Source organism: Arvicola amphibius, chromosome 1 (genome assembly GCF_903992535.2).
Source record: "Arvicola amphibius chromosome 1, mArvAmp1.2, whole genome shotgun sequence".
In the NCBI taxonomy this organism is placed as follows: Eukaryota; Metazoa; Chordata; class Mammalia; order Rodentia; family Cricetidae; genus Arvicola; species Arvicola amphibius.
This window is the reverse complement of record NC_052047.1, coordinates 75,677,571-75,689,570: the sequence shown is the minus strand read 5'-3', so window position 1 is coordinate 75,689,570 and position 12,000 is coordinate 75,677,571. Positions and strand designations below refer to the sequence as shown.

Below are 12,000 nucleotides of genomic sequence, written 5' to 3'. Positions count from 1 at the left end.
TGTATTTCTGCAGCTCATTTGAAAATGTAATGTATAATTAAGAAATATAGGTTATCTCTGTGAGTTCGAGACCAGCCTGGTCTACAAGAGCTAGTTCCAGGATAGGCTTCAAAGCTACAGAGAAACCCTGTCTCGAAAAACCAAAAAAAAAAAAAAAAGAAATATAGGTTAATAGATAATCATCTATAATAGTCAAGCTTGTAGTCATGTTAGATTTTCTAGATGTATAGAGATATATATTAGTTAGATAGGTATTCTTCAGATCTTTCAGAGACCTTCAGAATATGGCATTTAAAATGTTTTAAGAACTTAGGACTTTTCATGACAGTGAGACACATCTGCTCTTGGCAGCACCAATTACTTCAAGAGGAAGATGGGCATCAAAGAGGCTCCTCATGAAGTTTGTTAGCCATTTGGGCAAGAAACTGCTCTTGCCTGGACTTCTTGATATTATGCTGTGTAAACTGGGCATGCAGAACCCACAGAGAGATGACTGCTGAACTTGCCAAAAAGTGAGACAGTCGTTTGGGGTTCCTGTTTCTGCCAGACTCTGGCAGAAAGAGTCTGCCAGACATTCTGCAGGACACTGAAGAAAGTGACTGACAAACTGCTAATATAGGCAGAACTATCTTTGAATTTTCCTGCTTTGTGGAAAACTCTGGGGTATTATGGGCCTGAAGGCTGAAGATGGGTGCTCCAAGAAAAGAAGAACTTTGGGTGACTGTCCAGGCAGTGAGATGTCTCTGTCAATTCTAGAGTTCTGGAAGTAGCTTACAATGTACTTCCTGTTTACTTAGGTAATATTATATCCTTCTGAATTCTTTGATGGAGTTGAAGACTTTATAGTTATAGCTTTCCTTAGTTATGATAAGAGATAAAGAAGATATAAATATTGTAACTGTAATTCTTGCTTAATAACTGTTTTGTTATATGTAATTTTACTATGTTAGAGTTAAAATCTTCCTTTTTATTTAAACAGAAAAGAGAGGTGATGTGGGATTCCCCTCTGTATGCTGTGAATACCACATTAGTTAATAAAGAAACTGTCTTGAGCCTGTAATAGGGTAGAATAGAGCTAAGTGGGTAAAACCAAACTAAATGCTGGGAGAAAGAAGTTTGAGTTATAGAGAAGCCATGGAGTTACTGCCAGAGACCATGCTGAAACTTTGCCAGTAAGCCACTGGAACATGGCGATACACAGATTAATAGAAATGGGTTAAAATAATATGTAAGAGCTAGCCAGTAAAAAAAGCTAGAGCTAATAATCCAAACAGTGATTTAATTAATATAGTTTTTATGTGATTATTTTGGGAGTCTGGGCAGCCAGGGAACAAACAAGTGGCCTTCCTATTACAATGCCCCTCATCTCACGAAGGATGTCAAGTGCAAGCACTGGACGCACACTGGTCATAAAATGCTGAAGCTGCAATTCTTCACAGGCAGTTGGGAGGGGAGACAAGTGCAAAGGTGTGTCAGTAAGTGCAAGTGAGACAGACACCTGGGATACACACACCAAACTCTTGTTAACAGTGTCAAGAAAGGTCCTCAGCAAGCTGACAGCTCAGTGGACCAAAGAATGAGTGGTTCCAGGTTCCAGCAGGTCACTCTTTTCTCTGAAATGCCAGAGTAAACTAGAGCCAGGGTGAAGGTTCCCAATACCACATTTGAAGAGGACGATTGAAGATTCAGCACTTTCAAGTCGTGGACTTTGACATCATCTTCATGTCCAGTAGAAGTCACAGAATGTTTCCAGAGGGAGTAACAGGATTAATTTTGAGTTCTCATTCTGCCAACAACGCTGGGTGAGTATCACTGAATCAAGCATAAAAGCAGACCAAGGAAGCGGTCCCCAGCTGGCCAAGCAGTGAGGGGAGATGGGAATTATCAGGTGGTCTCCCATGAAAGTGAGCAGGCTGACAGGCTAGCCCAGCTGGCCTCATGCAACACAACCCAGAAAGTGTTAGAAGTGGAACGCAGAGGTCAGCTCACCGGGAAATGCTATTCACGATCAAGAAAGCCTGCACCAGTGGCCATAAATGAAACAAACTACACAAAGCCACATGATTTCCCATCGACCACACGAAAGCAACACCATTATGGATTAAATTGCGTTAACATTCGCTACAGTTTGCTGTATTTTAAGAGCACTTTCCCCACACTTGCTGCATTCCAGAGGCAACTACAAGTGAGAATTATGAAGTGCAAGCACCCATGTCATTGCGTGAGTCAGAAACCCAAGGAGAACTCGGAAACCCCACCCTTCTCTCCAGTCCCCATCACTAGCCTTCCATTTAAGTGCTTTCTTTTGTGCTATAAAAACAAAGAACCTCAGTTTTGACCATTTGTCTCCAGATGTCCATATGCAATTGTATGTGCTTCTGGATTTCCTCCGTAGGGTCACCTGCTAACAGGGCAGTTCGGGCTTTTGTGCTGTTCAGGCCTTCTGCTGATTAGATGAGGGCCACCCACATGGCAGAGGAGAATCTGCCTTACTCAGTGTCCGCCAATTTATGTGCTTATCTCAAACAAAAGTATTCTCAAAGGAGCAGCTGAAATAGTAGTCCTCAACCTGTGGGTCACGACCCATCAGCTATCCTGCATGTTGGATATTTACATTACAGTTCATATCAGTAGCAAAATTACAGTTATGAAATAGCAACAAAATAATTTTATGGCCGGGGGCCACCACAACATGAGGAACTGTATTAAAAGGTCACGGTATTAGGAACGTTGAGAACCACTGATCTAGAATAATGTTTGACCACACTGACATATAAAATTAACATTTAAACTTTTTAAAGTTTTAGAGATTTTAATGGGTAGATGGTAGTACCTCATTTTTGTTTTAATTCACATTTTCATAATTAATAATGCTGGGGTTTTGGTTTTTACTTAGTTTTTATTTGTAATCATAAACTTAACTCTGCACTTCAGCTAGACTTGAGGGGGAATGAGGAAAATATGGAACCCAAAAGACTTCAGTGAGAGCAGAGATTACAGGGTACTGTGAGCAAATGGGGCTGGGGTGCTCTCCTGAGCTACAGAAGAAATGGTCTGGTGGCTAAGAAGCCCAAAAGTCAAAAGAATTAGAGTTGTCCACAGTCGGAAATGGTGATCTTCTTGCTGGTCTTGCCATTCCTGGACCCAAAACGCTCCATGGCTTCCACAATGTCCATGCCTTCTTCCACCTTCCCAAAGACTCCGTGCTTGCCATCCAGCCACTCAGTCTTGGCGGTTGAAGGTGCGTGGTTGATCGGCAGTTATGATTCACCAGACAAGCTTTAATATATATAAGTCAGTTTTAATAAAGGAAAGGAAAGGGAACTTACAAATCCAAGGTTCCAGCGAGGAGGGCAGGAAAACAAAGAGCAGACAGGCCGCAGGCCCGCAAGATTTTATAAGTCAATATTAGCCTAAGGGGGACACGCCTAAGAGGGACACGCCTAAGAGGGACACGCCTTTAGACCAAGGGGGACACGCCTTTAAACCAAGGGGGACACGCCTTACAAAACAAGGTTTTGGGCTAGGCTTCCCCTTCATCTCCCCCTTTTGTCTAAATAAGACAGAACCAAACCAAATACAACTATATTCAATAAGAACAAATAATAAATATAAAATTACAAACAATATTAAGAAGAAACATATAACAAAAGTTTTACTAAGCATTCTATTTCAAGGAGTCTAAATAATGTAGAGGGTAACTACAATTATCTAATCTTCAACCCCATCAAAGATCTGAGAAGGGAAGTAATATTACTTAAGCAACCAGGAAGTACAAACAAGAAACTTCCAAAATGTGCAACAAATGACAGAGACAACTAACTACCTGGGCAGTCACCCAAAGTTTCGTTTTGCAATGTTGAGGCAACCAACTTTGGCTAAGGCCTAACACAACTGACATAACATTTTTCAAAGGCAAGGAACTTTTTGTAGAACTGTCCTACCCTGTCTTGGCAAGATAAGACAATCCTGTTTTTATCCATTTACAGATACTCTGAAACTCTGTCAGTGGTCGAGGTATGGGCTTTTTCTTTGCCTAAAGGCCACTTCTGCCAAGAAGAAGACAAGCTCCCAGTGGAGTGTCTTTGGTGCTCAACATTCTCTCGGGAGTAGAGTGGTGTTGCCAGGAGTGATTGTGTCTCATAAGTACCAAACTCTAGGTTAGATTAAAGGCCATGTTCTACAGCTCTTCAAAGAGGTCGGAGATTATACTATCTATACTAAATATAATTTCTATGTATCTAAAAAACCTGAAAAACAACTGTGCAATAAATGAGGACAATATCCCCAAACGTAAACAATGTCATTATACAAATAATATCAGAGGTAGAAATGTACATTGCAATATGATAAATATCTCAATATAACAATTGTTTTAAACAGAGGTAGAAGCATACTCTCATACAATAGAGGTAGAAGCATACTCATATACAATGTTCAGTATACAAGAATCAACACCAATGCAATTTTCTAATAACAATAATTCACAAATACCAATCATCCCATCAAACCAGGTAATTCCCCCCCCCCTTTTTTTTTCATAAACACCCCTGAGTCCATATAATACCTCCCCATCCCCTCAACCCTATACCAACTACTAAATGATGTCCCTAAACCAGAGGGCAAACTCTGTTGGGAGAGGGGGCGTCGTCCTCTAAGATTGCTTCTAGCTGACATGAGGGCGACGTTCTTCTCAGGGGGTCCCATGAAAGCAAATGATGGTAAAATTCCCAGAATAATATTTTGTCGAGGAAATTGTAACTAGCCTCTGAGTGTTTTGAGGAGGTCCGGCCAGAGTGTTGTCAAAATTGTACACCATTTGAAACTGTCTTGTGTAGTTGGTACCAAAAAAAAAAAAAAACCAAAAAACGGTCTAATTTTAGCGCTATTAAAAACATGACGTCATAGTAACCAGGTGAAATTGATGTTGTGGGGCCCCATCTTCATCCTGGAAACTTCAAAGATTACTGAAGGAAAATTTGTTGTTTGTTACAGGAAAGGTAAACATTATCTACAAAGACATATATAGACATATATATTCGATGGAAGGTATAATAAAGACAGACAGATATGAGGAAAGGCAAAGAAAGTTTATCAAGTATCATCATCATCATCATCATCATCATTATCATTATTATTATTATTATTATTACTATTATTATTCTGTCCCATTTCATGGCTCCTGACCTGAGACAGAAACTCTGAGATATCTCTTATAAACAGGCTTGGAATTGAAGAAGGACTGAGCCATAGTCCAACTCCAAAACCAGCTCTATATACATATAAATAAAAGCACTGTATATATGTAAAAAAATGTTTTATACTTACTAAACATATTCGGGTTCTGTGTTGATCCATATTAGGTTGTAACTAGTGTCCATGCATCAGTATTTAAATATCCAGGGTCCCTTAAATTCTTTGAAGATGAATGGTTTCCTGTGGAGATAAGAAAAGAACCCTGCCCACAACCTATATGCTTTTCTTACCATCAGTATGATCATCATCCTTGTGAATGAATTATTTTTCTTCTCCATGGGGCTTCTTCTCTTCAAACCGAACCTTTATTAATTTTGACGGTATCCACAATTTTTCCTCTCCTGTGGAGACAAGAGCAAAACCCCTTCCCCAACGCAGCACATCTCCTGGCTTCCACTGCGAGGTCAGCACATCCTTGAAATAAACTGGTTGATTTAATTCAGCAGACTTTTCCATTATCCAATGTCTTTCTGCAGCCGTTGTCCCCTTCTCATTAGCGTTGAGAAAATTCAAGGTTAATAAAGCACTATGTAACCTATTTCTAGGGGTATTTTCCACCCCTTTCTGTTTGTTTAACATATCCTTTATAGTTCTATTTGATCTTTCTATGACTGCTTGACCTGTAGGATTGTATGGTATACCTGTAACATGCTTAATATTGTAATAAGCAAAAAACTGTTTCATTTTCCTAGAGACATAAGCTGGACCATTATCCGTCTTTATTTGTGTAGGTATACCCATGATGGCCATAACTTCTAATAAATGAGTGATTACTGAATCAGCTTTTTCTGAGCTTAAAGCAGTTGCCCATTGAAAACCTGAATAAGTGTCAATGGTGTGGTGTACATATTTTAATTTGCCAAATTCTGCAAAGTGAAACACATCCATCTGCCAGATTTCATTCCTTTGAGTGCCCTTTGGATTAGCCCCTGCAGGCAGTGGTGTTTGGTTATAAAAAGAGCAAGTAGGGCATTTCTTTACAATTTCCTTAGCTTGTTGCCATGTAATAGAAAACTCTTTCTTCAAGCCTTTGCTATTGACATGATGTTTTTTATGAAATTCAGAGGCCTGCAGCACACTACCAATCAACAATTGATCAATTTCTGCATTACCTTTTGCTAGAGGACCTGGCAGACCCGTATGAGATCGGATGTGTGTTATATACATAGGGCAAAGCCTGTTCCTGATCATGTCTTGTACCTGGATAAACAATGAGGTTAGTTCTGTATCATCAGGTATAAATTCAGCAGTTTCAATATGTAAGATTACTCTTTCGGCATATTGTGAATCAGTAACTATATTAAGCGGTTCTTTAAAATCCCTTACCACCATAAGAATGGCATATAATTCTGCCTTCTGGACAGAATCATAAGGGCTTTGTTCCACCTTACTCAAATCTTCTGATTTGTAACCTGCTTTCCCTGATTTATTAGCATCAGTATAAAATGTACGTGCTCCAGTTATTGGAGCATCACGGATAATTCGGGGGAGAATCCAAGAAGTTCTCTTTATAAAGTTAAGCCTCTTGCTTTTCGGATAGTTGTTATTGATTTCTCCCAAAAAATTAGCGCAAGCTCTTTGCCATGGTTCGTTATCTTCCCACAATTTTTTTAGTTCATCAGCAGTGAAAGGAACTATAATTTCTGCTGGGTCTATGCCTGCTAGTTGACGAAGTCTCAATTTGCCTTTTATAATTAATTCAGAGACTTTTTCCACATAAGTTTTTATTTTCTTACTTGGTTTATGTGGTAAAAAGATCCATTCTAAGATAATATCATCTCTCTGCATTAAAATTCCTGTAGGAGAAATTTTGGAAGGCAATATGACGAGAATACAACTGAGCTCTGGATTCACCCTGTCCACATGTGTCTCTTGTAATTTCTCTTCAATCATTCTCAGCTCCTTTTCTGCTTCAGCTGTTAATTCTCTGGGACTGTTTAAGTCTTTTTCACCATCCAAGGTTTTATTTAAATGAATTATCATATCAGGTGTTATGCCAACAGCTGGTCGTAAGCTGGAAATGTCTCCTAACAACCTTTGAAAGTCATTGAGAGTCCGTAACCGATCTCTCCTAATTTGTGCTTTTTGTGTCTTAATTTTTTGCAAACCTATTTTATAACCTAGATAATTAACAGAATCTCCTCTCTGAATTTTTTCAGGAGCAATCTGCAATCCCCATTTAGGTAAAAGTATTTTTACTTCTTCAAACAGTCTTTCTAAAGTAGCCATGTTTGAATCAGATAACAGAATATCATCCATGTAATGATAAATTATAGAGTTGGAAAATTGCTTGCGTATTATTTGCAATGGTTGATTTACAAAATATTGGCACAGGGTGGGAGAATTCAACATGCCCTGTGGGAGGACGGTCCACTGGTATCTCCTTGTAGGTTGAGAGTTATTATAAGTAGGCACTGTGAAGGCAAACTTTTCTCTGTCTTTTTCTTGTAAAGGTATAGTGAAGAAACAATCCTTTAAATCAATTACTATGAGAGGCCATCCTTTTGGTAATAAAGATGGCAGAGGAATTCCAGATTGCAGAGAGCCCATAGGTTGAATAACCTTATTGATAGCCCTGAGATCTGTCACCATTCTCCACTTACCAGATTTTTTCTTAACAACAAATACAGGAGAATTCCAAGGGCTGGTAGATTCTTCTATATGTCGAGCATCTAATTGCTCTTGTACCAGCTGTTCTAAAGCCTGCAACTTTTCCTCAGCTAATGGCCATTGCTTTGTCCATATTGGTTTCTCAGTCAACCATTTTAGAGGCAGTGCTGTTCGTATCTCTGAAGGGCCATCAATTGCTTTGCATTCTTGTACAGCCCGAACAGCCGGTTTCTGCCTTCTGTAATATCTTTTAATATTTCCCTCGGTGATATAGGCTCTAGAAGCAGCAGGAATGTTAATTTGGGTATTCCATTGCTGCAACAAGTCACGGCCCCATAAGTTCACTGCAATATTGGCTACATATGGCCTTAATTTTCCTATTTGTCCTTCTGGCCCTATGCATTCAACCCATCTCGTGCTCTGCTTTACTTGAGATAGGGTTCCAATTCCCAGGAACTGAACATTTACATCCTGAAGAGGCCAATACGGATGCCAAGATTCTGGAGTAATGATACTTACATCCGCACCTGTGTCCAGTAGGCCAGTAATAAAAATGCCATTTACACACACTCTTAACTTTGGTCTTTGTTCATTTATAAAAGTCTGCCAAAATACACGTAACTCATCTTTCAGGCCATTTTTGCTTTTAACAGCAGGCATGGGGCTTTCTAATTTTCTTGACGAGGCATGTTCTCGGCAGTAACTGGAAATGACTGGACCACATTCGCCATGGGGGCCTGCGAGAGGCCCCCCATTGAGTTTCCCAGTGGCAACAGGTTGCCTTGTCTATCTCTTGTTGACCTGCACTCATTTGTCCAGTGTCTGCCTTTTCCACATCTCCTACATATACCTGAAGGCTGAGTCCTCCTACGTCTGTTATTTCTAGAAGAGGCATTATTATTATTATTATTATTGTTATTATTGTTATTATTATTATTATTATTTCTGAAAATCCGTTGTCTGCAATTCCTTTTAATATGTCCCATCTTGCCACAGTTAAAACATTTGGTAACTTGATGTCTCCTTTTTGCATTAGAAATTGCTTCTTCGACCCATGCTTCAGTGCCATAGTCAAATGATTCAACATTCATTGTATGTAAGACCCATTCGTCCAAGGGCGCTGATCTCATCTTTAAAGGCCCCAGGATCCTTTTACACTCCACATTGGCATTCTCATAAGCCAAAGATTCAATTATTATACGTCTTGCTTCTGGGTCAGATATCCCTATCTGTACAGCTTTAGTTAGCCTTTGTAAAAAATCACTAAAGGGTTCTCTCTGACCCTGTTTAACTCTGATATATGATTCCAGTCTCTGTCCTGGGTCTTGAACCCTGTCCCAAGCCTTTAAAGCTGCTGTAGTACATATGGATAAGGTGTGTTCATCATAATTCGCTTGTTCCAGAGGATCGGAGAAAAGTCCTTCACCTAGAATTTGATCTAGGGAGATCTCAATTCCCTTTGCTCTTTCCTGCTGTTCTAAAAGTTTAGCCTCTTGTCTGAACATGCATTTCCAATTTAATTGTGACCCACTCTCTAGAACAGCTGATACTAATTGTACCCAATCATGGGGCGTTGCCTTATTGCTTATAGACCATGTTTTGAGCATCTCTCTGACAAAGGACGAATGTAGCCCAAAGTTCATAATAGCTTGTTTAATTTCTTTGAGATCATTCATACGGACGGGTTCCCATGTATATTCCTTGATGACTTTAGGGTTTTTGGAACCAGTCACCTTTTCTGACGTTACTATTGGAAAGGCAGGTAGAACTTTATGGAAATTATCCCTGAGAGTTTTACTCATTGACGGAGTTAAATTTCGCCTTTGTACCGTTTGCTCCTGTTCTATAATTTCCTCAATCTTTTCTAATCTGCTTACTATTGCCTTCTGTAAGGCCTGGATCTCCTGTCCAGAATTATGCTCCAAGGCCTTCATGGAGGATTCCAAAACATGAAGTTTGTCCAGTAGAGTTAGTATCTCATCCTTGGATAGAATTTTCATGGCATGAATTGTGCCTTCTTGTATTGACAATCTGTCAGCCAATCTGTCATATCCTTTAGACAAAATCCGATTTTCACATTCAGCAGTTTTAATTCTCTCTGATAATGTTTCAGACAGGGACTGAAGTTTACGATCCAAATCAGCTGTTCTCTCCTCCGCAGCAATGAGTCTCTCCTTAATATCAGACTGTAGTTTTTCTAAATTTTGCTCATTTGACCGAGTCATATCAGACAAAGCCCTATTCCCTTCCTTGAGACCTTCAAACTCTTTCTTGGTGTCAGTCTGAATTGTTTTTGCAAATACCTCGACCGACTTAAAGTTGTCACTCAAAACAGTTGTGCCCTTTCTTAAGCATTCAACCTCTGTCCTAAGAATCCTGGTTTCATTCTGTAAGGACTTTATCATTTTTCTATTTTCAAACCATGTAAGGGAGAAACCAAATATGAGAAAAATTGCAAGCCCTATAAACATCCAAGTTATGGGAATATCATATGTGTCCTGTAATATTTCTACCATAGTATAATTAAATAGATTGCAGAAGCTTTCAACGGTGATATGGTCAGACATTTTTTTTTTTTTAATCAAAAGAAATTTTACCTGAAATGACCGTTCCCTGCCAGTAGGTCGCTAGGGCAATAACCGCTCGGCCAAACCGAGTCTGCAGTACAGGCGGAGCTCGAATGTTGGGACTCCGGCAGTAACCACTAGTCTCCGGCAGGTTAGGGCCCAGGCCGAACTCAGCCGGGACTGGTGCTGCCTGAGGGGTTAGCGAGCTCGGACTGAGTCACCCGCGCACACACACGTCCTTTGCTCCGTACAAGCGGGGCTGGGACAGGCTAGTCTGGGAAACTGCTCTGAAGCAATCAAGAGCCCAAGGCCGAATCCTTGCCACGCAGTGTGGGAACTGGAGCTGAAGGCTCCCAAATGCCCGAGTTGGACGCCAAATGAAGGTGCGTGGTTGATCGGCAGTTATGATTCACCAGACAAGCTTTAATATATATAAGTCAGTTTTAATAAAGGAAAGGAAAGGGAACTTACAAATCCAAGGTTCCAGCGAGGAGGGCAGGAAAACAAAGAGCAGACAGGCCGCAGGCCCGCAAGATTTTATAAGTCAATATTAGCCTAAGGGGGACACGCCTAAGAGGGACACGCCTAAGAGGGACACGCCTTTAGACCAAGGGGGACACGCCTTTAAACCAAGGGGGACACGCCTTACAAAACAAGGTTTTGGGCTAGGCTTCCCCTTCAGGCGGTGCTGATAAAATATTGGGAACCATTTGTGTTTGGTCCACCATTAGCCATGGACAAGATGCCAGGACCTGTATGCTTCAGGATGAAGTTCTCATCCTCAAATTCTTCTCTATAAGTGGATCTGCCCTCAGTGCCATTAATGGAGTGTGAAGTCACCACCCTGGCACATGAATCCTGGAATAAATGTGGGAGAGGAATAACCCTTATATCCAAATCCTTTCCAGTGCTCAGAGCATGAAAGTTTTCAGCTGTCTTTGTTATTTTGTCGGCAAATAGCTCAAAGGAGACACAGCCCAAGGGCTAGCCATTGGTAGAGATGTTGAAGGACATGGTGGGGTTGATCATGGCTGTACCAAGTGGCAAGAGGGGATGGCAGTGTCTGCAAAGCCACTGCTGGGTATTTTAAGAGCGCATTTACCACTAACCATCGTTAAAGTACTATTTAAATGTTTGGCCCATTTTAACAGAAATTTTAATCATCTTGAGAGGTATTTATATTGGTAAGTAAATAAGCAGTAATCGTGTGAATAATTTCTAAATATTTCATTAGACCTGTTTTGGTTATAGTTAGATTCTTATTATCTCTCTCTATATGGAGGACAAGGCCTTCAATATAGTCCTTCATCTTTAGAATTTCCTTGCAAAGTGAGATCTCTTATTCTTGTAGATAAATGTTGAAATAAAGTTATTGAGCTTCATTGAAAAATAGGAATTTTGGTTGAGTGAGCAATAAATTATAAAATATATACAAAAGACACATGATCTACATGGGTACATGTGCCTATGCACCCATATGGACCCCTGTATTTTCCAAGCCTTGGTTTGGGGGTTGGTTTTGTTTGGCTTGGGAGAATTTGTGAGTTCTACTCCACAGCCAGGCTAG

At 40.1% G+C, this 12,000-nt stretch overlaps 1 pseudogene; it reads right to left on the bottom strand.

Annotated features, from left to right (window-relative positions):
- Positions 1-3,086: 3,086 nt before the first annotated feature.
- LOC119801413 lies at positions 3,087-11,462 on the bottom strand (annotated as a pseudogene).
- Between the last annotated feature and the right edge of the window lie 538 nt (positions 11,463-12,000).